Source organism: Cyprinus carpio, unplaced genomic scaffold, assembly GCF_018340385.1.
Source record: "Cyprinus carpio isolate SPL01 unplaced genomic scaffold, ASM1834038v1 S000000006, whole genome shotgun sequence".
NCBI lineage: Eukaryota > Metazoa > Chordata > Actinopteri > Cypriniformes > Cyprinidae > Cyprinus > Cyprinus carpio.
The window spans coordinates 475,385-502,136 of record NW_024872759.1 but is presented as its reverse complement, the minus strand read 5'-3'; the positions used below and the strand labels follow the sequence as shown (position 1 = coordinate 502,136).

Below are 26,752 nucleotides of genomic sequence, written 5' to 3'. Positions count from 1 at the left end.
TAGTTTCTCACTGTTTGCACATAATAATTATCTCCTACACGGTTTCTTTATTTGTTTTTTACAGCAGAATTAATATTTACCCATTTATGGATAAATATACATATAAACCGCTGTGCTGCTCATATTTATCACACAAAAAAACAAAAACAAAAAAAAAACCCTCCCAGCGCCCAAACCGGGTTCCCTGTGGATGAGTATCCAACACAAGGTTGTCCTGCGCCACTTCACAGTTGCCGAGTGAAAGGAGAGTTTTAAATGACAGGACACGCATTTATACAACACTTTATTCAAAAGGAAGAGCCAATCGTTCAATCAGATCGAAATTTCATTCCGATCGAGCTCAATCGGATCGATTAAGGTGTTTATATGAACGTTTTTCAATTCGACTGAACTGTCAATCCGATTACAAATGGGTTATTTGGGTGCATGTAAACGTAGCCACTGTCAGGGGCGTCAAAAGATAATTACATCATCATTAGGGTTGCCAATTAACTTCAAAAATGGATAATAAGGGCTAATTGTGATTCTTTCTCTTTTATTATTTAAGAAAATAGTGTTTTTTCTTGTAGAAAAAAAGTGTTTATTCTTTAAGAAAATAAGGGACAGAAATAAGGGGCCAAATATTTGTAATGTACAATAATGTAGGCCTATATCTGCCTGCAGTTAAAAAGTTATCAGAAATAATCATATTTGTTTTGCTTCACCCATTTAAGTACAATTATTCAAAAAAAAAAATAAATAATTAATGTCACACAAAAAAAATGCCATCGGCCTGAGTAAATTTATCATTATAAAATTGTGACTTTACAAGGGTAGTAATTTAGGAGGTGAAAATACTGTGAAATTACAAATGGCATGGAATTTTAAAGCATAACAACTGAAGCTCTATGAAACGTTAGTCAATAAAGCATTTTTTAAACAATGGCACTTTTGAACTAAAATATTATTTTAACCATATAGCCTGTGAATAAATAAAATGCATACTTTTCAATGAAAGAACACTTAGAGAGTGTAGGTTGCTTCTGGTGTTTTGGATTTGTACTTCAATTTAATGAGGTCCAAGTTTAAGTATAGCCTACACTAGTTTTGTTGTTGTTTTATTCCCTATTTAACAGCATTAACTTACAATGAAATACGTCTTCCTTCAGGTAGACTGAATGTTTTCCTGCCTTGCTAAATGTTGCTCCCCGGGCAGTGGCTATAGCTGCCCACTGCTCCGGGTGTGTGTTCATGGTGTGTTCACTTCTCACTGCTGTGTGTGTGCACTTGGATGGGTTAAATGCAGAGCACCAATTCCGAGTATGGGTTACCATATTTGGCAAATGTCAAGACTTTAACTTTTTTTCACTTTCATGACAACACACCATTCCTCGCAGCCAAAAAAACAGACTGAATTCAGTTCAGCTGGAGGGGTTGGGGTTTGAAAGTGAAAGTGAAAGTCGTGAGGGTTTGGAAGTGAAAGTGAAAGTCATGAGGAGTTTAGGGGTAGTTCTGCATAGCTTGTGGGGGTTGAAATAAATGTGTGAATCTCTTGCTCTTTCATATGGACAGTGTCTTATGAGGGTTTCAAACTTGCAGAGCAGGTTTAGGCAAAGTAGGACAAATGCCTTGTTTGGTTTGGCTTTTGTAATTTTTGCAACTGCATACAGAGTATTACATAAATACAATATAATATGTTTGGTTTTTTTCTCAGGAGAGATGAGGCACCTCTGAGAGAGAGAGACCAAGAAACTGGCGAAAGAGACGTGCATCTGCCAAAGAGACAAAACCTTTTGTTCTCAATGTATTTGTTGCTTTGTATATTTTCAGTTTTGCACTGTTTTAATTGTACGCAGAAATGCTGCAGTCGTTTTGGCAATACAAATGTAAAAATATATTACAGTAATAAGAAACTATCCCAAGACATTATGTAGACCTAATTATTTTAGTTCCATTACTGGACAATTCGTTACTGATGTGACAATCGCAGTCAAACCTGGGGCCGGATTCACAAAAATCTTTTTAAGAAATAGGCCTAAGTTAGAAAATTTCTTAAGATAAATTCCACGAAGTTCATAAGAATGTTCTTAAGTGTAATTCTTGAGAAACTCTTAATAAGTTCTCAAATATATTCTTATGAACATCTTAATTTTTTCCTTATCTGAATGAATACATGATGCACAGATAAACTCACACTTTATTGTCTTTTTGCGCTTCCTGCAGATTACATAATGCTTTCGTTTTGAACTGGTTCGTTTAAAAGTAGATATTTCAAGCTTTCTGTAGATATATTTCTCTTGCATGTGAGACATACCAATTTTAAGTTATTTCATTATCAGGAAAAAATTCAAGTGATCGAGAGGGCGCCTCTCTGTCATGCATGCACTTTATTATTATTCATATTAAAGTATTTGTGCGAAAATTATTAGAGTACATTTCTTTTAGGTTACAGTATGGGATCCGCATTAAAAATAAATCTTTACAAGTCTACAACAGAGACAGATGAAGGCTAAATTGAAGGCTATTTGACATTTTTAAATAATCTAACGGCCGATGTTGCTCCAATTCTTTGATCATTAGTTGTTCTTGATCAAGATTTAATGGATGCATAACTCTCATAAACTTGTTTTAATAAATCTCTTTTGCATTAAATAATAAACATACAAAGCAGGTTAAGTTAAATATAATTGTACAGATAATTATAAAATGCTATAGACTGCGAATAAGATGGAAGTTTCACATTTTGCATATGCATTACAAAGTAAATAAAGTTTTCACATGCAATTATCCAAAATAAAACCAAACAAGATTTGTAATGAAGATAAAATATTTAGACAAATAAGAATAAATGCTGTGTGTCGCACTCAGCATCATGCTCGCCATGCAAATCTTGCATTCTGATATTTTAAGGAATATGATACACACCTGCATTTAAATGCAGCTGCAAATCACACTCGCTTGAGGTGGTTTTTGACTTGTGCGAAAAAGAATTAATGTAAAAAATGTTAGGTGGAAACGCATTTGCCGAATAAATTTGTCCGTAGTGAACATTAAACCCACGTGACTAATCAGCTGTTTCCGCTGATGGTGTCTTGCAGGTACGTTACCTCCATAACATCATGGCTGCCAGCAGCAACATGTGCGTCTGGACAGATGAGGAAACTAAAATATTCCTCTGCCTTATTTTCGAAAAAAATGTAACAGCCATTTTAGATGGTAAACAGCACAATGCCACAATCTACCAGGAACTTCGAGACTATATGCTAGCTAAAGGATTTGACAAGCCCTGGAACATTTTATGAAAGTAAGTGGAAAAGTTTGAAACAGTGGTACATGGCCGAGAAGCGGGAGCTCTCCCAAAGCGGTTCTGGGGGGGAGAAACAGCAAATTCAAGTTTTTCGACAAAATGGATAAGATTTTCAGCCACAGACCTATCGTTACTAGTCTGTCTTCTGTCATTAACAGCTCAGGTTGGTGTGAAGTTATTCATTTAAATTACTGGATAACATTTAAAGGTAAATGTGGAGGACTTTCATGAAGCATGAAAACACACAGAGCACCACTGATTCAATAGGTACCATAAAGCCCTAATTCATAGCATTTTGCATCACATCTTGTTACAGCTGTTGTATCTACATTTTTAACTTAAACTTCTGAAGCCTGTTTACTGTGGAACTACTATACAACTTTGACATTTGCTGGTCTAGTCTGACACAATATTTCCACATCGGTGCTATTACAACTATTGGGATGGGAAGAGAGCTTTGTTGGCTAATGTTAACATAAAGTTTTTCCTTTGAAATTTAACAGAGTCAGCAGATATTTCTAACTCTGTGAGTTCAGAAGCAGACAGTGACAGATCTTCACCAAATGAATCCCAGCTTGATGGTTCCACAACATCAAGACACCAACATGTCTGGACCCGTTCATCTGCAAGGCCTACTTCTAGAATTGGGGAGCTGACATCCTTTTTTGAAGCCCTCTTAAGACAACAGCAGGAGCAAGCTGACAAAGACAAAGATTATTCAGTCCATTTCCACTGTTCTTGGTTGTGCAGTTCAATGCTTTGAGCGCTGTGCACAAGCATCAGAGAGACAAGCTAGTGCTTATGAGGCCCTGGCTTATTTGGGGCAACAAGGCCATTTCCCTACACCCTAATTTTCCCCACACAATGAGCAGTCTACCTCCTACAACCAACAGCCATCAACATCTTACAACCAACAGTGGTCTACTTCCAACAGCCCCAAACAGTCTACCCCTCACAACCAACATCATCCAATCCCCTACAACCAATGTTCAAGTACCCCTGCTGACAGACATGATACCAATGTGTCATTCACATCATACATAAACCTGTAGTAGTTAGTGTTATCAAAAGTACGACCACAATACCATTCATCTTAGTGGGAAATGGACGTTTTTAAAAATTTCAGTACCGAATTGTATCGCGGTCGGTACTTTTGACAACACTAGTAGTAGGAAGTAGGCAACAGAAACTGTTCCCTTTACAATAATTTTGTAGAACACTAGTTCCTTATTATATTTGTTTAAGGCCAGTTGTTCTACTTGTAGTACCTGATGATCTCAGCTATGTTTTTGATCTTATTTTCAACTAAGGGAAAGAGTTATCTGTGTTTACAGATTGCACTATGGAAGACCATTGGAATAGCAGTATGTATTTAATGTATATGTAGGCCTACATTTTAAGAAGTTGGCAACTGCACTCATAAAAGTGTATTTTTTTTGAGAGAATTGTTTATGATTGCATTATCCGGGGAAAGAGCAAAACTTGAGTTATATGTTGATTGCAAAATGCTCTGTTGCTCTAATTTTTTTTTTTGATTTTGTAATGCTTTAGTTACATGTTACAATTACAATGTTAATGGTACTGTTTGTGCCTAAGCAAAATATCTTGTTTATTGTGTGCTTTACTTTTGAACAATATCAAAATAAAACCAAAACATGCTTCATTCTCAAAACAGTATTGTTTTATTTGACTGTATAGAATGATCTAAGAATTCTTTTATTTTTTTGACACTCTCAACAAATGTTATATTCCAGTTTACAAGGCATATCTTACATATCTTAATCCATACTGAACAAAAAAAAAAAAAAAAAAAAATGACAAAGAATGCACAATAATAAAGTAACTGATTGTACTCAGATAAGAATGGTTACATGTACTTGTAGGATTAGGGAACTGCCAAACAAAGACTGTTTGCCACATGACGGACTAGGGCATTCCTGATTTCCTGTGCCTCTCCGTTTGGAGGATCATTATAGTGTTTGGCTGAGGTTGGGTGTTTACAGGGGGTCCAGGTAGACAGGTGGGCGTTGTTGCTTCTCTTTTTCACACATATTATGTAATACAGAACATGCAGTCACAACTGTTGGCTTGAAGGAGTGGTGCACATCTGATCGCTTTGCAAGAATACGCCATCTTGCCTTAAGGTGGCCAAATCTGTGCACAACTTTAACCCGAATAGCACTGAGCTGAACATTAAAAGCCTTTTCCTCCTGTGGACCGGAGAACCCTTTCATAAGCCATGGGAGTAATGGGTAAGCTGTGTTTCCAGCTATGAGTAGAGGCACCTGCATGCCCTCTACATCTACGCTGGCTTGGGGGTGTCTCTCAGAAAATCTGTTGAAAGTCAGAGTTATTTGTCATATGCACAGGTACAACCTACAAATGTTGGGTGCTGATGTGCTACAAAAGGTAATAAACGACAAATAAAAACTTCAGTTTCACAAATCAACAGATAGGAGTAAAAAACAAAACTTGACTATGGAGGGCCACCCTTTCCGGTTCACGTAATCCATCTGATGGGGGAAGTATCGGGATATGGGTCCCATCCAGTGCGCCGTACACCTGCGGTACAAGGGGTGCCCTTAAGTTGTGGTGCGCTATTGCCTGCACCTCAGGCAAGTCGGGTAATTTGACGAATTGGTTTAACATCTTAAACCGTATAGCCTTGCATACGGCATAGGCACAGTGGTGAATGGTGGTTTTGCTCACGCCGAATGTCTGTCCGACAACTCAGCACAGCTGGCCAACTTGTACAACGAAATGGCAATTCTTTTTTTGTTGTGATCAACGTCATCCAGGGAATTCAGCTGCTGCAATGGATGGACCAATAATGCAGGGCTCTGGAGTGTGACCAATTTGGCTAATTTCTCAATGGTGTGGTGCGACCAGCCGTTTGAGAGGAAAAAAAGTCTAAAAAAATCCTAAACTCTACCCTTAAATCAACAACATACACCAAAAACATACACTAGATCACCCCAATTCACCCACAATTTTCACGTCATAGTTCAGATGCGGGCCGGGCCTCCCGCCTGTTTTAGACTTCTCCTTACTTCTATATTTTAGACATCCATCAATTAGTGAAGAAAAATTGCCGCGCTGGTGGAAAAAACACGAGACGTGCTACCAAGACTGTCAAGAACAGCTCGACAGTGTTTAGTGTCCTGCCAGCAGCAGTATGGTGTGTGTGGCCAGTGCAGCTGAACAGTTCTGCGTTCAAATACACGCAATAGGCTTAAGTTTGCCGCAAAGCACCGGCAAAAGTAATTACCATAAATGTGATAGGGGAAAATGGTAAGATATTTGAATTATTTACTAATAAACTACTGTTTTCTGAGTCTGTGTCGCAAGGATGAAGTTGCCGAGCCTGACTCGCCATCTCCTCAGACGCGCCTTCAGAGGGAAGTGCATCTTTACGGATTATGATTAAATTAAAGAGTTTTTGTTTCCGATTTGTTTTATTTCATTAAGTATTCATTTAAAGCTATCTATAGATATGTGTCTGTGAAAGGTATTCACTGAGTTTCGGTTCATTTTCATACTCCTGAGACTCAGCGCATCTCCTCAGATTTTGTAAAAGCACAACGTTTTATTGATATTGTGAGTGCACACAAATAAAAGTAGACCCTTTGCAGTAACAAATGTTGGATTACTCTTACCTTTATGAGCAAAAATTACGGCGTATCTGCTGAAAAAAATGCAATTGATCACGCTGGAACCTCAATGTCCTGAAGTGTCTCTGCACAAACTATTGGATATAGCGCACATTTATCTAGGTTTAACGTTTAAACATTGTTATATGCTTTTCATTCTATAGCTTTTATTTTAGGCTTGTGATGATTTGAGAAGGCTAAATTGATCAAACATAGGCTCACTGTCTGCCGCTGAAAAAAAACAAACGGTTAACAAACAAAAATTTAAATTAACCTTAATAAAAAAACTGGAAAAAATATATCAGACATACTATTACATACAAAACTGAACTAGTAGTATAAGCAGTTTAGGGACTGTTTAACTCAAATCAGACACCATCACACACACACAATCAGACACAATACAAGAATCAGTGTAGAGGGGCCAAGCTTGGAGAGTTTGATGCTAGAGAGAGTGTGGCCAGCTGGTTTAGCCAAGGCCAAAGATCAAGAAGGCCAAACTACAGGAGTTGGCCATCCCAGGGGCATGTGACTGCAATGGAGGATAGTCCATTGAGATGTTTAGTTTGAAGCATTTAACACACTTAATTTAGATCTTCTTTTTATTTCATTTAACTTGAGATATTTTAAGTTTAAATTTTAGCTCAGTGAAGCACTTTAAACACCAACACTTTTTCAGTAAGTTACCTTTCTTGTTGAATTGTGCTTCAAATAAAGAACTTTATGTTGACCAGATTGTTAGTTAATCATTTACAGTCAATATTGCCTATATGGACAGCGATTAAAAAAAAAAAAGTGAACTTGTAAAACTGTAGTGTTAAATGCGATGCGGTCGAAAATTTGGGTGCACCTAACTTTTGTGCTGGTGCACCTAAGAAAAAAAGTTAGTCGCACCAGTGCAACAAGTTAGTCTAGAGCCCTGTAATGTTGCATAACATTTCAAATGTGTCCTCTGACATTCTGAAATGTTGTAGCCGGTCAGGCATAAAATGTCTGGTCACTCCGACCTCCCAAAAATCCTGCTGACGTTGTCTTTCCCGTATGTATGGGCCTCGACGTCATCTTAATGCCCTTGCTGCCAGGGCATTAATCAAAAATTCTGAATTTCGTCTTCTGTGCATAGCATTATTTTTAGCAATTGCAAACTGCACTGCTAGGAGATTTAAAACTTGCCCAATCGTTACTAACTGCAGTCCTGTCTCCATTATGCTTTTCTTGTTACTGTTGGTTACTGGGTTACTTATCAGTCAGCCGCGTGAACAACTTGATGGAAACGCATCTAATTCGCATTTGGGATTTAAAAAATTTTTTGCGCACTTTGAAAAGATTCACTTCACATTAGGATGGAAACCCGGCTAATGTGTCCGTCCAGTAACTAATGATGAAAGCGCAGTTTGCAGAGAGGCATTTCAGTTGTTCATGGTGGACTGTCTGACTTAAAGGGACAGTTAACCTAAAAAAGCATTTTGTCATCGTTTACACACCCACAAGTTGTTCTTAACCTGTAATAATTAATTTCTTCTGTTCAATATAAAAGAAAATATTTTAAATAATGTGGGTAACCAAACTGTTTCTGGTCCCCTAATGAAGTTTGTTTTTTTTGTTTTTTAACCTTACTATGGAAGTTACAACCATTAGCTGTTTAGTTGAAACACTTTCTTCAAAGTATCTTCTTTTGTGTTCAACAGAAGAACGAACTTTATGCAGGTTTAGAACAACCTGGGTAAATTGACTAATTTCATTTTTGTGTGAACCATTAAAGCTGCAGTTGGTAACTTTTGGGGCTCGCGTCTGGCGGAAGAACATTGTAGCCGGAGCTACTTCTCTCTGTTTACATCTATGGCGAGTCACGCAGGTACTGTGCTACTCTGTAGCGTTGCCGACCCCAACCAGACTAAAATAGTCTGAATATAAATACTTATTATAGGTGTACTGTAGTGATTCAGGATAAGACAAAACCTCTCTTCCCCCTTTTCTGGCAGCGTTTCCTCGGTCGTGACCGTGCGGCCCAGACAAAGGGCTCTGATGCGGTGTTTGTAAACAAAGCACCAGTGTTCAAGAACTCAAAGTCCGGTTTGCGTTTCACGACCTAGGAACCTTTGTTTAAAAGCACGTGTCTATCGTAGACAGTTATACAAACAACATCCAACACGTAGGACAACAAAATAACAAGTAAAACAAACGAAAAACTGCAACGTTTACTCGGAGCTCGCAACACAGCCGCCATGCTCGGCGCCATCTTGGAGTGCCATCAAGCGCTTTAGCAAACTGGTATTGACTAATATTATTGTGTAATGTTGAAATATATAAATGAACATCACATAACTAGCATTTACAAAGTGTATATTGTTTATGTGCTCTGAAATAAACTAAATGATAAACTACATTATAAACTGTCTTCAGCCATAGTGGTGAACTTTTACCGGTGTGCGATCGAGAGCATCCTGACCAGTTATATTACAGTCTGGTATGGGAACTGCTCGGTGGCTGACCGCAAAGCACTGCAGAGGGTGGTGAAAACTGCCCAACGCATCACAGGGACACGACTTCCTGCTATTGAGGACATCCAGAGGAAACGCTGTCTACGTCGAGCTCGCAGCATTCTTAAGGACTCCTCTCACCCTGACCATGGACTATTTAACCTCCTGCCCTCCGGGAGGCGCTTCAGGAGCCTCCGGACAAGGACCAGCAGATCCAGGAACAGCTTTTTCTCTACAGCTGTCTCCTTGCTGAACTCTGCCCTCTGACACCCCCCACACCATACACACAGACTCCTCCCCCACTTCATCACTACATCTGACCGATTTATTTATTATTATTTATTTACAACAACAAAATCAGTAAACTTGCTATTACTTGCACTACTGTCTGTTCATCCAGAAACACTGAATAACCCATTTGCACACTGAAATATTTCTATGCACTTTACTTTCCATTGCAATAGTGTAAATTGTTCATATGTTCATAGTTTCTGCTTATAGTGTATATACACTTTCACATATTCCATCTGTATAGTATGTTCATAGTACACCTATCTGTATATCATGCTGATAGTTTTAAAATTTAAATCTGTAAATTATGTCCATAATACTTATCTGTATAGTTATTGTACATATTGTAGACCTTGTATATTCTGTACTTACTGCTTATTGCACTTCTGGTTAGATGCTAACTGCATTTCGTTGCCTTGTACCTTACATGTGCAGTGACAATAAAGTTGAATCTAATCTAATCTAATCTAATCTAACATTATTTTGATGGTCAATGATACTAGTAGTACAGTAGAACATTTAGATGATGTGAATGAAACTTCATAATGTTTCACTTGATTATACATTTAGTCAGGAATTATAGTTTGGAAAAAGTCTAACTAGTAAAATGTGAACGTGTGAAAACTAATACAAGTAGATGAATAAAAAAAAGACTTACTCATGTTTATGATCTCTGCTGGATCAAGCTCTTCATTATTTTTCTGAGGAAATCCAAAACTCAAATCCTGAGGTAATCCTCAGCGCATCTTATTGCGGTGAATTATGTCTTATTCCTCTCAGCGCAAAGCGAACAGTAAAATATAAAAAAAAACTTGAACAGTCTCGCTGCTTTGTTTTCTGTGGTATGGGCGTTTACACGCACCGAGCTTCACATAGAACATTATAATATCAATAGCGCATTCAGCGGGTGGGGATAGTCGCATCAGATATAATGAAGGGAGACATAAAAGACGGGACATCGCGTTGTTTTCATATGGATTACTTTATCATAGAATATTTGTTTTCGGTAGCACTTGCTTAGTTTAAAAGTAGACATGTCAAGCTTTCTATAGATATATCTCTCATGTCTCTTTGTTGAGAATTTGCTGAGTTACAGTTCATTTTAATGACGCATTTCTAAATGAAGATCACCGCAGACCGAGGCTGCAGACAGCGCACCTTGATTGTATTCTTTATTTTGTAAATGCACAAAGTTTTGTTGTTATTATGCATGTATACAAATAAAAGTAGACCCTTTACAGATTTGATTGATGTATTGCTCTTCTCTGTACGATCAAAACTGAAAGTGTAATTTAAGTTCTTTTCGGTGTTATCAGGAGAAGATGCCACAAAACGCGTATTCGCGTTAATCGACTTCAGAGGGTTAATGTTAGTTAATAATGTATTGAAGTTACATTAGTCTAAAATTCTCAACATACAGCTGTTTTAATTATTTCTTTCAATTTGTAATTATTTTTAAAAGTACTTAATTACTTATGTTAGGATATGTAAATGTAAGGATTTTAAGATTCTCAAGTCAGTAAACTGATTAATTAATAAGGGGGGGAAAAGCAGATCAAGAATCGTTCTGGAATCGGATTGTGACTCCCAAAATCGGAATCGGATCGGATCGTGAGGTGAATAAAGGATCTCAACCCTAGTAGAGATGTACCGATTGACCAGCCAGGTATCGGAATTGGCCAATTTTCTGCATGCTCAGCCCAAATTGGTGAATTGGTCAGTTTTGTTGCCTTATTTATCTCCTTCGTCAAGTGTTTACTTAGCACACCAGCACTTGTTACAACTGTTCAGACAAAATAGTTTTTACTCAATCTTCCTGTCAAAAATAGCTCCAGTCAAAGCCACAGCAGAACGGTTGTGTCTCAGAGCAAAACAGCAGTGTTTTGTTACTGAATTAATCCACATTTTTGAACGAACTGAGTGAATCAATGATTCAGTGACCCACTCATAAAACCTCCTTTTTGAATGAATCAGCCGCTTGGGCCCAATCCCAATTCTATTTTATATCCCTTCATCCACCCCTACCCCTTCCCCTTGTCCCTTGAAACAGAGTGTCAAGGGGTAGGGGTGAAAATATCCCCCTAAGAAATGGGACACCATACTGCACCGTTACACGAGATCATAGTCATCTAGCTCCAACATTACACACACCTGGTGTGCATTAGAGCCTTACCGTTCTATAATAATGCGCTGCTTACTGCAACACACACAAGCACACACACACACACACACTCACACATCGGAGATCGCGCAGCTCATACATCCAGGAGCCAAGAAACTTGTCAACGCTGCCCTGCGACTTTTATTAATAACAGTTTAAATACTCACTACTAGGGGTGTGCAGCAAAGCCAGTATTTGTATCTGTATCAATCACAAAATTATTCATATCTGTATCTGTATTCGGATAATACCAGAAGTAGGCAGAGCTTGAACCAGAACTGTACAAATATGCAGTGTTTAACTAAAATAATATTTTTTTTATGATTACAACATTTAGCCTATTTAAACATCTTCTAACAGTTGGAGCCGATTTTCTTCGTATAGGCGGTGCTTCGAGATACAGTGCGGTTGTGCTTCGAGCAACGTGAGTTTGAGTCCCAGCTTGAGGACCTTTCGTGATCCAATAAATAGATATTTAAGTATCTAAATTAAAACAGTAAGGGTTCCTATGCAATTTAGAAATAGGAAAGCCAATCCAAAATTTTTAAATACTAGTACCCCCAATCCATCTGGGAAGTCGTGGCCTAATGGTTAGAGAGTCGGACTCCCAATCGAAGGGTTGTGAGTTCGAGTCTCGGGCCGGCAGGAATTGTGGGTGGGGGGAGTGCATGTACAGTTCTCTCTCCACCTTCAATACCATGACTTAGGTGCCCTTGAGCAAGGCATCGAACCCCCAACTGCTCCCCGGGCGCCGCAGCATAAAAATGGCTGCCCACTGCTCCGGGTGTGTGTTCACAGTGTGTGTGTGTGTTCACTGCTCTGTGTGTGTGCACTTCGGATGGGTTAAATGCAGAGCACGAATTCTGAGTATGGGTCACCATACTTGGCTGAATGTCACGTCACTTTCACTTTCACTTTCAAATATGGAAAATGATTTAAGTCATTTCCAGGAAATGCATGGAAAAAGGCAACTGCAACACTGCTATTTTATTTGCGCTTATTTAATTTATAAACTCGTTTAGCTACTTCACACACTTGTTACTGTGTTGTAATTTTAGAGGATTATGTAAAACAACATGAATTCCTTTGGCTCACCGGTTCCTGCATTTAAAAAAGTATTTCACTTAATTCGCAGGTCTGGAAAACCTATGGGGAAAAAAGAGAACAGAGTATGGAAAAATATTTCCCTTTTTTCTTTTTTTTCCTATTCATTGTTCTTAAATATAAAATTAATAATTTCTAAAATACATTTATCATACAAGTTGGAAGATTTCATCATAAACATTTAGTGAATTAATTAATTCAAGGCTAAAATTTCATTATGCAGAACTATGTCTTTTTTTAACTTCGCTAAACAAATGTGCATTTCTCACGCAAACCAGCAAAAGTTAAGGAAGCAAACATGTAGACCTAGTAGAAAATGTATCTTTATTTAAGTTGATTATTAGTCTATACTCTAGACAGAGCTGGTTTGGTTTTTGAGAGATGGAGATGCGCAGTTTGATTGGCAATCGCGCTGTGCTTGTTTCATTCATTCGTTTCATATCGTAGCCTATAAGGTTTAAATCATTGCCTTTTATATACACACAAATAGTAGAACATGTATGATGTAATATTTCAGGTAATATTAGGCCTGCTCTTGCCAAGCTCTGATTTCTGAGAGATGCACGCGTGGCAACAGCAATGCGGTGCATGATTTGCGCTCTTTTAATTCACGTTCATTCACTTCACACACTCACTGAGTGAATTTAGAGGTCTGTGTAAAATATTGCGCTGATCCACTGGCTCACCTGTGAATCTAGCAAACACCAGACTGTGCTGCAGCCTCAGCCGAATATTCGGGCAGAACTATTCGTTATATGTTATTCGTTTTTGAAGCCATTATCCGTGCCTTTCCGAATAAGGTATTCGGCTTCAGACACACCCCTACTCGCTACATTATATTTTCCAGCAATGAAAGGGAGATGCACAGACGCACATACACACATCTCTCTCTCGAATTGGCAATACTTGAGAAAAAGTTTAGCCATTTCTAATTATTGGGGGGACTAGCCCCCCTCAATGTCTATGGTGGTTATCGCCCTGATCAGACATGAAAATATGTTGTGGTATATCTCGCAGTACTGATATGACATTAGCAAACCTTAGTGATTTTTTGCAAACATTTCTTTGAATAACATGACTGTAAATATGAACACATGATTGAATGTAACATAAAACAAATTATTACTTTTCATTAAATCTTTATTAATGCCAACAATGCTTACATTTATGGGTCTTCATGTTCGCTTGTGCAGCGTGTTGCTGCTGCAGATGGTTTATGCTGAGATAATTCATACCCCTTCGTTTGAAGTGTGGATCCTGAAAAATCTTTGTTTGAAGGGCTATCTGGCCCTTCCCCCTACCCCTACCCCTCCAACAAAAAGCGAATCGAGACACCCCTTCATGTGACCGTGCCGAACGGAGGGGTAGGGGAACAGGGAAGGGCTAAGGGGTAGAAATGGGATTGGGCCTACATGACTAACTCATTAAGTCATTTGCCTCCACCATCTGGTGGTTTGGTTTCATATTTAAAAGCATCCTTGCATTTTTCCCAACATTTCTTATTTGTATGTTCAAAAAATATTTAAAACATTTATATTATAACATTTATGCATTTGTAATTTTGTGTTGTAAATTCATGTATGGCACCTCTGAGCTTCATTAAACATGTAAATACATCTAATGCCACTTAAGATGCAGCTTCTGTGTTTCCTGTAGTGGAAAGATGTAGTTTGTTGATACTGATTTCATTTGAATGGTAATAACAGTACAGTAGTGGTGGGCGACATGGCAAAAATATCATATCACAATTTTTTTTTCAGGAAAATCACGATTCACGGTTTTATCACGATTCTTAGTCATGTTGGTTTTACTATTTAAGTTGTTTGAACAGTACAGCCAAACTAATCTCCCTATCTAAAAAAAAAAAAAAAAAAAAAAAAAACTTGCAAGGTAACAAAATATATAATAAACAAGAATGGCAGCCATTTGGGCCAAAGTGGGCAAATTTAAAAATCTTTGTCATTATTTTTATCTTTGTTTTTTTTTTTTTTTTATAAATAACAACAAAGATACAGATTTACAAATACACATGATACAAATAAAATAAACAGTGCTTTATTTTTTAGGAACAGTAGGCATATGTAGCAGTAGGATTCAAGAAACAGAATTACCAAATATAAAAATAAAACACTATATACATCAATTATACATTAATTCTTAATAAAGCAACTATTAAAATTAAGTTTTTCAGTCAATAGCAGCGATGATTTTTCTCTGTGTTTTGTTGTTTTATTAACATTAAAAGTATAGTTCACCCAAAAAATAATTCATTTACTCAGTCTCAAGTTGTTTTAAACCTGAATAAGTTTCTTTCTTCTATTGAACATAAAATTATTTTGATGAATGTGGGTAAGCAAAACAGTTACTGGTCCCCGGGGACTTCCATAATATTTTTTCCTACTATCAAAGTCAATGGGGACCAGCAACTGTTTGGTTACTCACATTCTTCAAAATATAATCTTTTGTGTTCAGCACAAGAAAGAAATTAATACAGGTTTGTGTGTAAATAATGACAGAAATCTAATTTTAGGGTGAACTGTCCCTTTAATAACAAGCGGCAGCATGTTTAGTACTGTCGGTTTAAGAGCTACACACATCTAATATACAGGCACGGATCCATTTTTCTCGCAACTGTCTACTTTCACTTTAGATATAAACAACTGTGTTTATATGTAAACATTGTGTGACAGTATTAGCGCAATCGGATGTGAAAGATAACTTAGTCCAGTAATCAGGCGCTGTTTGACAGGCTTTTTAGGTGTACACGCTTCAGGTGTGCGCCCTCAGAAAAAGCGCATGTCAGAACAGCAAACAAATGAAATGTTTAACCGGCAAGGCTTTAAAGCACATGCAAATGTAATTTTTTTGATTGTGAATAAGTTCAGTGTCCCGTGAGTGTAACTCTGCTGCACCATTTCATGTAAATGCATGTGGTGTTGTACAGTATATTGAGACGGAAGCACCAAAAGTGAAACTGATAGAATGTGCGCTGTAGCGCGATTCTACAATATTTCCTCAAAAGTAGATCGTGGAGACATTTTATTCGTCCACGATCAAAAATCTTCATATCGCACACCCCTACTCTACAGTGTCTTATTATTCTGAATTAACTGATAACATTTAAGAATTTGATGTGAAAGATGATACATATATTGAAAAAAAAAAGGGGAAAAAAAAAAAAAAAAGCCCATTTATAAACACGTGGAAAATGACATCTGTTTTGTTATATACAGTAGCTCAATTTCAGTTAATTGTTATTTATATCTCTTTCCAGTCACAGAGCACTTTATTTTGAGAGTTGTTTATTTATAGAACATTCTGTAACTTAGAGCAGTTTGGGAGAAATTGTAATGTTGAATAAATACTTTTATTATGAAAAATAAAATTTTGCATTGAAAAAAAAAAAGCTGATTTTTGTTTATATATGCTGTCAATTATAGTTCTTAGAAAGAAAATCGGAATCAACAAACATCGGTATTGGCAGGTCAAATTTACACAAAAATCGAAAAACAGAATCTGAGAAAATTGCAATTGGTGCATCTCTACCTGGGAGCCTGCAAAACAGCACCCCTTGATTTTGTCGTATTAGCTATGTCATTGCTATTGTCTATGGCCTCGTTTACACTGCTGGTCTCGATGCCAAATTCATATTGCCGATTCATTTGTTTACACTTGCTATACCACCTGAAACATTGCGCATGCGTTGTTGTCATTTACCACCCCCACATGTACTTCCTCCTGAGAATACTGTGACCCTGTGCTGACAAAATGACTCACAATGAGCAAATAAAATATCTTCAAAATGTTTTATGATTTGTTAGAACCGGACAAAAAATGTTGATAGAGTGAAGTCCTCCATCTTTTCTTATCATTAATTACTATGATAATAATCACAATACAGCTATTTTTCTATTTTATCTTTGCTATTATAAATAAGAACAGATGCAAAAAATAGCCAAGAAAGAAACAAATAATGCATTACCGTTATCATTTTATATCTAAAGCATTCATGTATGAAAAACAAATAATCAAATGTAAAAATAACTTAAGTGTTCATTACAAATAAACTGATTATTAAAACTACAAAAGCAGTTCAATGAAGTGCATGGAGTGATTCCCTCTTTTCTTTTGTTGTTAGATTAACATAAAGATACATGATACTAGATGTCCTATAGACTACTGTAATGCACAGATCTAATATAATGTTACACATCAAATGTTTTCCTCCAACAGTTCCCCAAGCGTTCACTTAAGACAGAGCAGATTATGTTTGCATGAATACTGAAATACTTTAATTCTGTATACAGTAGGTAGACATCCAAAATGGGTAATACCGCCGCGCGTACCGCCGCCGCAGGGCCGCGGCGTTAACTGCAAATCAGTCGCGTGTTAAAATCATTCGCGAAATTACCACCAGGTGGCGCAAAGGGACGGATTGCGAACTGAATGTAATTGTAAAATGAAAGGAAGACGTTAAACAACAATTACATTATAATATACACTATAACATCCTTAAAAGCCATTAAAAAAATAGGATAGTCTTAGGCTACAGTCTACTCATCAAAAAATTAAAGAAAGGCCTTTACACAAAGGCTCTTATGCATGCTATTGTTTTTAAACAGTCATTATATATATATATACATATGGATTAAAAATTTCCATTTCGGTTCAGTCTTGGTTAAAAAAAAAAATTATAATAATAATCTTCAGGTTCCATTTGCAGAGCGAAATGAGAACGGTCCAGCATTTACAAATAATTCTTATTAACTCTGTTATAATTCTTGATTTTTTCAAACTGCAAACACTTTGCATTTTTGAATTATGCCTTTACTGTGTGACCAATAATTGTGAATTGTGACTTTGATCGCGCTGGTGCCTCACGCGCACATATTCATTAGAAACAGCAGTCGTTCACCGAGCCATGCGGCGCGAGCAGCGGGCCACTTTGGCATATTTTTGCTAATTATGATTTTTTTTCCCCGTCGATACTGAAACACGTGTGAAATCCAAAGTCTATTTTACCTAATAAATAAGAGTTTAGCTTCAAATGGGCAACATGTTTGGATTTGTCCCGAATGAGAGCGATAAGCCCAACCTTACATTATGTAGCCTATCGCTTTAAATTATTTTAATTATTATTTTTGTTGTTGTTTATAAGCCTATATTATTATATAGCCTGCTGCAATTATATTTATCCATTAGAATTATATATTTGTAATTCTTGTTCTGTTCTGATAAATGTTTTACATTTAAAGGATTTGTTGTAAAGTGAAGGGAACTAAAAATGTCCTGTTGCTACATTAGCCTATAACATTATTAGGCCTGCCGTTATTATTTCTGAATGTAATAAAAATGCAACTCTCACAAATGTAATTTATTTTTTAGCGTTTTTTTTTCGTGTATGTTTTTATCCAGCTTTATTTTTCCATTGCATCTAAAAATGACTTTGTGCATCACATTCACTTCGTGAACAAACAAACATAACTTCAGATCTGCCTCCTGCGTTGCTCAGCTGTGGACGATTTCAAAATGTTAGATATAAAGGTTGCTGTCACATTTTATACAGGAATTGTTCATTAAAAAAAAAAAAAAAAAAAAAAAAAAAATTATATTGTTAGTTTTATGCTAACATGCAATCAAGTCTTCGGATACTATATAAGACACAAGTTCATTTAGACTATTTAACATGCACTGTGTTATTTTACCGTTTCAACTTATAAACTCCTTGAGATTTTAAAGTCAGTTTAATTGTATTGAAATTCAAGTTGAATCTAGTATAGAAAAGGTTTTAATTGCTTAAATTATTTCTAGGAATTAATAAGTTAGCATGACTTTTACATCATAGCATTTTTTACGAGGTGTATTCGTTTTCTGAAACCAAGCACCCCACTTTTTTATTTTTTAAATCTATGAATTGCTCGCATATCTCCTACAACCTACAAATAAGGGCTAATAGAGGTTCTTTCTTTAATTATTTATTTACAATGTTTATTCTTGAAGAAAATAAGTATTTATTCTTTAATAAAATAAGGGACGATCCAAATATTTGTAATGTACAATAATATAGGCCTATGACTGCAGTTAAAAAGTTATATTTGTTTTGATAAATCCATTTATGTAGGCTTCAATTAGCCTATTCTAAAAATTAAAAATAAAAATAAATAATGTCATAAAAAATGCCATCGGTCTGAATAAATTTTACCATTATAGAATTGGGGCCGTAATTTAGGAGGTGAAAATACAGTGAAATTACAAATGGCATGGGATTTCAAAGCATGACTACTGAAGGTCTACGAAACATTTGATGAATTTTTTTAAACAATGGCGCTTAAAGTTTTCAACGGAAATATTACTATTTCAACCATATAGCCTGTGAATAAATAAATAAAAATGCATACTTTTCAGTGAAAGAACACTGAGAGTGTAGGTTGCTTCTGGTGTTTGGATTTGTACTTCAATATAATGAGCTCCAAGTTTTAAGAATAGCCTACACTATTTTTTTTTTTTTTTTTTAACTCTCTATTTAACAGCATTAACTTACAATGAAATACGTCTTCCTTCAGGCAGACTGAATGTTTTCCTGTTTTGCTAAATGTTTGGGTCAGTTTGCGCGAGTCCCGCGCGCTGTGAAGCGGGAGCAGCTAGCGGAGGATTCTGCTTGGTCTTAAAGCCTTCCGCAAACGCCTACGTTCACAAATAACAATGATTTTTGCAAAAATAATGATTAATTAACAATTGATAATTTGTTATTATTTTGGTCTTGTGAAAATAATAATATGGGCTGCGGGAAAATAATGAATAAAAAGAGTAAGGCTGCTGTGAGTGCAGGCATGTTTCAACCCAGTAACATGACAACACACCGTTCCTCACAACCAACAAACAGTCCGAGTTCAGTTCAGCTGGAGGGCGCTGGGGGTAGTTCTGTATAACTTGTGGGGGTCGAGATAAAGGTGTGAATCTCTTGCTCTTTCATATGGACAGTCTTATGAGAGTTTCAAACTTGCAGAACAGGTTTTAGGACAACTTTAAAGAAAGGTTTGATCACTTCAAATGTTGACTACTGTATAGTGCAATAAAGTTTATTAGTTATTATAACTTAATTTCAGAGGAAGTTGCCTTAACTTTTTCACAAAAAAATCCGATTTACAATTTAAATCGATTTTTTTTTTTGCCTCCCTACTTAAAATCAATATTCAAATGACAAAGAAATTGTTCAAAACAAGTTTTAATATAACAATATATTATTTTTTAATACTAGCCCATCATCATGCCATCCACTCGGCGTTAAGAGCTGTTCAGATTAAAACTGGCAGCTCCGCAGTGAGTCAGTGTCATGGACGGAGGACAGACCAAGTGTAGGCCTAAATCAATTTCCTAGTCTATATTTTCATTCCGTTATGCCGCTGGTTTAGGTTATGTATTTATTTTTATTTCTTATATCAATTATTTGTAAATATAGCAGACACTGTCTAACCGTGTCTACACCGGACGGCTTTGTATATATAGGGGGCGAAACATCTCTCTCACTCGGCAGTACAGTAGGCCTATGTGAGCGGAGTGGAGCAGCAACAATTTCCCTCCGCGCTCCTAGCATTTAATAATCACTAAGCTCCGCGGTTCATTGATACCAGAAACACTGCTCCGCCTTCACTCCATAGCTAAAGTTGAAATGTTATGTTCATAATAGCTTATAAAAATAAAATAAAAATAAATAAATTAATTAATTAATTAAATTACAGGAGAGTTTCATTTCAGTTTCATTAGGCTATTGTGTGCAAATTTTTTGTCCTACCAAACGCCAAACTAATAAAATTGTCAGCATTAAAAGGTATAATTGCTGCTTTCTGCTGCGCAAATTTTGTTTGTAATGAAAATAACAGCTTACATTTTCGTCAGTTATTTTATCTACAGATCTATGCATTTCTTACAGATTTCTGCTCATTCAAAATCAGATACAGATGAAGTAGCCTACTGTAAGATTACATTTGTTTGAATGCATTATTGCGACAGCGATTACGTGTGAATGTGCTGTATCTGTTTAAATCATGCTTTAACCCCGAAAATAATCAGTAAAAGGAAGACAAACTCCTTGAGAACTAGCCTGTAACATCCCGCTCGACTATTGCCGTCATTATAATCTTCTGATCGGAGAGATTATGTGTATCAAGCTATAGCTAAATATGTTTATCATGTGAATTCTTGCTAAATATGCAGTTATATTACGGGCTGTTGGCATGAATTGTATTCGTGATGGAGCAGTGCTGGAGCGAGTGAAAACCACTTTTAAAAAATCCGCTCCTCTTCAGTCAGAATCACTCCGCTCCGCTCATACTCTGCTCTGCAGCGTGTCTCAAACGCGCGGGGGAGGCTTGAGCCCAATCATTCTCAAAACATAAAATATTTATTTTATTTCAATTTTCGTTTTTGTGTTTCAGAGGAAAAATCAGTGTTAAGGCATCTCTCCATTACAGACCGTTCTGAAAGAGAAATTTATGCAAACGCGTATAAAATTCTTTAAAAACTTTAACAGAGATGCCTAGAGGGTATTTAATAGGTCTGCTTCCCACGTAAGATTTTTATATAGTCGTTCATTTGTCATTATTCAACTAATCGCAAGTTATTAAATATTAAATATTAAATTTACAACTATAATCCAGCCTTAATATATTCCACGCTCAAGAACATGCATTAAATTTGTCACAAAGCACAGGCAGAAGTAGCCTAATAATAGTGAAAAAGGAGACATTTTAATTATTTATTAATAAACAAATGTTTTCTTGTCGGCTGCAATATGAAATTCACAGTGCTGACTCTCTCCACATGGACGCGCTTCTAAAGAGAAATACAACCTTCACAGATTACATAATGCTTTCGTTTTGAATTGATTCGTTTAAAAGACATTTCAAGCTTTCTGTAGATATATTTCTCATGTATGTGAGACACCCAGATTTTCAGTTAATTTCATTATTAGGAAAAAAACTCACGTGATCGAGAGGGCGCCTCCCTGTCATGCGTGCGCATTAATAATTTTTGCACAAACACTTGAATATGAATAATAATTCACATTTTGCATATGCATTACAAAGTAAATCATTTTTTACATGCAATTATCCAGAATAAAACCAAACAAGATTTGTAATGAAGATAAAATATGTAGACAAATAAGTAAAAACGCCGCACAAACACCCAACACCATGCAGAGCAAATCTTGCACTGATATTTTACGGAATATTATACATTTTATATTATGCATTTAAATGCGGCTGCAATTTATTTATTTATTTTATTTATTTATTTTTACTTTACTTAAATTATATGAAAGCAAGCAAAGAAGACTCCATTTAAAATCACTGAAGTTGTCAATTAATGAAGCTCTTCTTTTTTTTTACATCGTGTGCACTTTGTTGATAAGTGAGGACGTTGTAATAATCCATCCATTCTTTAGAGTTGCAATGATTTAGTTAAATCGTGCAGCTTTAATTTATTCGTTTCTTGTTTTAATTAGGCCTAAATAATGGGAGCGAAATTATACAATGCCTTACGTTTTACTAAAATAAAGAAAATAATTTATAAAACACGCAAGCCTAGCTCACAATAGGCTACCACTTTTAATGCTCCGATGCAAAGTAAACCACATTTTCTTTTTTAATAATATAACACATAATTCATATTATATAAATAATACTGCACACTATTTAAATGTGTCTAATCTAAAATATGGTGTAGAGAAAATATAAGCACAGGCTCATAGGCTTGACATTTATCCTGCTTGAATTCATTCTAAGAAACGCACATATCTTCATAAGGACTAAACTTTCATCTGTGAATATTAAATTTTTTTCTTTCATTTTCCCCGACTGCAGTCAAATATAACACTTCGGTGAGGCAAAGCTGACGTCTATTCGCGAAAATGTGCTTTGATGCGCTTGTTTGAAAACTTGTGATTAAAGCGCCACTCAGTGGTCAAAAGCTGCAAATGCACTTTGCAGACGTCGCGGCGGCGGTACGAGCGGCGGTAGAAACAAAGAATAACATATCCACCAAATAAATTTTCATATTTATCGGGATCACGCACCGTCAGAAGCACCATTATATGCACACACTTCGGATGACAGGCAGCGCAAGAAGCGAGCAGAGAAAAGGTAATCCTCTCAGAAAATGTACAAATAAAGATCATTTCAGATGTTTAATTACTACTTGGAGCATTTTTTCAGGGTGTTTTTTATATTTTTTTTGCCTGTAGGTCAAAATAGCCTGTGCGAATTTACTCTAATTTTGCCATTACGGGTCACATATGACGTTGTTAAACTGCGGAGAAGTACCAAATTGTCACAGTTTTAATGACGTACAGAACGCAATGCCTCAGAAAATCCGATCTGCCTGTTTACAAGACAGTCGCACTGGCACATATCTGATTTGATCCGATTTATTTCCACATATGAATGAGGCCTGAAACCGTTCTCGAAGTATCCAAACGTATGCACTTTTTTTTTCTGTTTACACTGTCATAGAACAGATCCGATCTGTGTCACATATGAGCAAAAAATCGGAATTGGGTCACATTTAACTGGCAGTGTTAACGAGGCCTAAGTCTAATAAAATATGTTCATTGACAGTGAGTGATGTAACTCAGTGAAGCTAGCTTGATCTTGTTTGGTTTATATGTTAAGACCATGAAACTACACGTTAACTTATCATTCATTTGTAAGATGTACAAAAATGCACTATAATTAAATATTTGTGATTACAAAAACAACTGCAAGAATACATGGTTATTTCAATTGCCTATTCAACAGGCTGTCCTCCCTAGTATTCGGTTACAGAGTTCATAAAAACAATATAATAGAAGAGCAAAGAACTCTTAAAAAAACTATATTAAACATTTCTGTAAATGTAAAATATCCGATTTTAAATTATGACCTGTAAACACTCTAATAACTTTGTATAACATGGTCAAAGATAATGAATTTACCCAGAGGACTTTAGTTTGAGTTTGATCAAGGTTCAGTTGCACTGACCCGTCCTGCTCCTTCCAGCAGAGAGATGCAGAAGAGAGATCTCACATTGCAGAGAGATCTCTTTTTCTTTCACATGCTACAATGCACACACAACATGAAAGCCATATTTAAGTAGTGACAATGGTAGAGAGAACTAAACTTGTGACAATTTCTTATATATATTCCCTTCTGTTCAGATCAGTTCCAGTATGGAGGCAAGCCTACTGTTGTATAAGTCCAACTGCTATGGTTTGTTCATACTTTTATAGTGTTTGACTAATGTCAACTTAAAAATATTGCTATGATGTTATATTATGATTCAGGTCTCAGAAATATTTGACTCAGTGTTGCATCACAAAAGTAATCGATAGTCCTGATGGCGCCGCACATGGCAGCCGAGGTGCTTCGCTCTCCAATTGTTTTAGTTAGTTTTCTGTTTTTTGTTTTTCATACTCAACCAGTTTCACCAGGGATGAACTGCTGAACATTCGGCAGAACACACCACAAAGTCTCCTACCAGTTTTTGATTATTCGGATGTTTTGCTGAACGTTGTAGTTGGCGGAGCAGCGGCGCTGATCAAACGCTTCAGGACACGCAGATGGGGGAAGCAAGCCGGCGCTCTCGTCAAGCTCAAGAAATGCAGATTTCGAACACCGTTGCCTAGTGTCCATTTGGCACATCTCCAGTCTCTACCTAACAAAATGGACAACCTTCTTCTGCTCTCCCGGATAAATAAGGATTTCTCACTCTCTGCTGCTCAAGTGTGTCTCATCAGTCAATCAAAAGTTCTTTACACACTTGCAGTCTTCACACCCACTAGAGCACTTTGGCCAAATACAGGAAATCCATCATTTAAACAGACAAGCGCTTAAATGCAAAGACCACAAGTGTGGGTATTGGGACAGGCCCATTAAGACTTACAGTCCACTATTTCAGAACTGTAGTGCTCTATAGTGACAGTAACTCTGTTCACACTGCAATTATTTCTAATAGACTATAATAAAATGTTCAGCCTTTCAGAGATCTGCTCACAGCCGTTCCTCATCCAGAACACATGAACACACAGTCAGAGCAGAGTCTACAAAGTGCTACGAGAGACGGCGTTGGTGAAGAGTCAAACACAACACTTTCAGATTACCATATGTCTCATTCACCTCTGAGATGACATTACAGTACAAATAACACTTGCTCCTGTCTTTTTCTTTTAGATTCAGATGATCATCTTCTCTGACTCCTGATATCACTTTGATTTATTTATTTATTTTCCTTCAGTAAGTTTTATTTTTATTTTCTACATCATGAGTAAATTATATTTTTTTGAAATAAACACAGACCATAATTCTACTGTTTTCTGTCATAACGCATAATCTGAAGATAATATTCAACTTTCTAACATTCAACACATTTGACACTGATGTACTTCTTACAATCCTGTCTCAAGTAAAACTTAGTGAATCTATGTGGTTACTATAGATTACTCAATTATTGAATACACTCATGATTAAACCAAATGGTTCATTTAGTGTGCAGCATCTTACATTCATGTTTCATTTATCAAAGTTACATTAAAACGGTCTTTTTAAGATTACCTGTGAAGTTTCTTTATGTTAAGTTGATGTTTGTCTTCATTAAAAGCAGCAAGAGATCTCTGTGTGTGTGTGTGTGTGTGTGTGTGTCTATTGGGTGGAGTCAGTGATTGCACAGGTCAAAGATTTCATTTTTTTCTGTACTCAGGCAGATTCAGGTCATAGTACAAACTAACACAAGCTATTGTAAAATAGACTGGAAATTATATTCTAGCACATGTAAGTATGAATTAGAAACTGTGTGAATTATGAATTATAATGGTCATTATATAACTCTGGTTTGTATATTGAGGTCTTATAATTCATTATATTAAATAAATTATATTTTTCTTAAAACTTCTTTTTATCCATTATTTTCATTTTCACTAATTTTACTGCATTTGTACCTTTAGAGACTTAATTTTTCTACTTCAGTATTTAAATTTCATGACAGCACCACCCACTTTTTCAAGATAAACTCACTGCATGTTTTATGACACAAGGCTATAATTATAACAGTAATGATATGAGTGATAAAGATTGCACAAAAGGAATCCTTAAGAGATAAGAAGTGCTCTTTGCCCTTGTTTATACAGTATGTATCAGTGAAGAAAGCAAGTGCTGGACTATCTGAGTCTATGAGACAGGCTAAAACTCTGTCCTGCACAAATCCGGCCCACAGTTTCCCCTGTGAATGTTTGGGTGGAGTTAGGATATTAAATTTGAGGAAACAGTAACCAAAACACAAGCTTCATCCTAATCTTACCCTCTGTTACAGCACCTCTAGTCACAAGCACAGTGCCATCACTGCTTCATAAAACATAGAAAGTTCAGAGTCTTATATACTCAGTCTGCTCTTACAATATTCAGTCTGCTCGTCTGAATACAGTAATATTCTGCTGTCACGTTTCTGTCTGCTCATTTACATACACAATTCAGCTGACTCAATAGTCTTATATAATCAGTCTACAAGGTTGTCTACAAGACTATGTTTGCACAGCGGTCGAGAAGATTCCCATCTGGCTCTCAATAAACACCAAACTAATGTCATTACGATGAAGAAAAATTCACCAGTTAAAATGAATTTGCTGGGTACCAAACAAGAAACAGTGATCAGCAAGACAACCAAGAGACATAAAATATCAAGTGCAATAAGGAAATCGTTCTATCATCTGTCCATTTCAAGCATACAAAGTAAATTATTCAGACAGTAAATT

At 36.3% G+C, this 26,752-nt stretch overlaps 1 pseudogene; it reads right to left on the bottom strand.

The window, feature by feature from the left end:
• Positions 1–25,640, bottom strand: part of LOC109109200 — an 80,674-nt pseudogene extending 55,034 nt beyond the window's left edge.
• Positions 25,641–26,752: the final 1,112 nt, after the last annotated feature.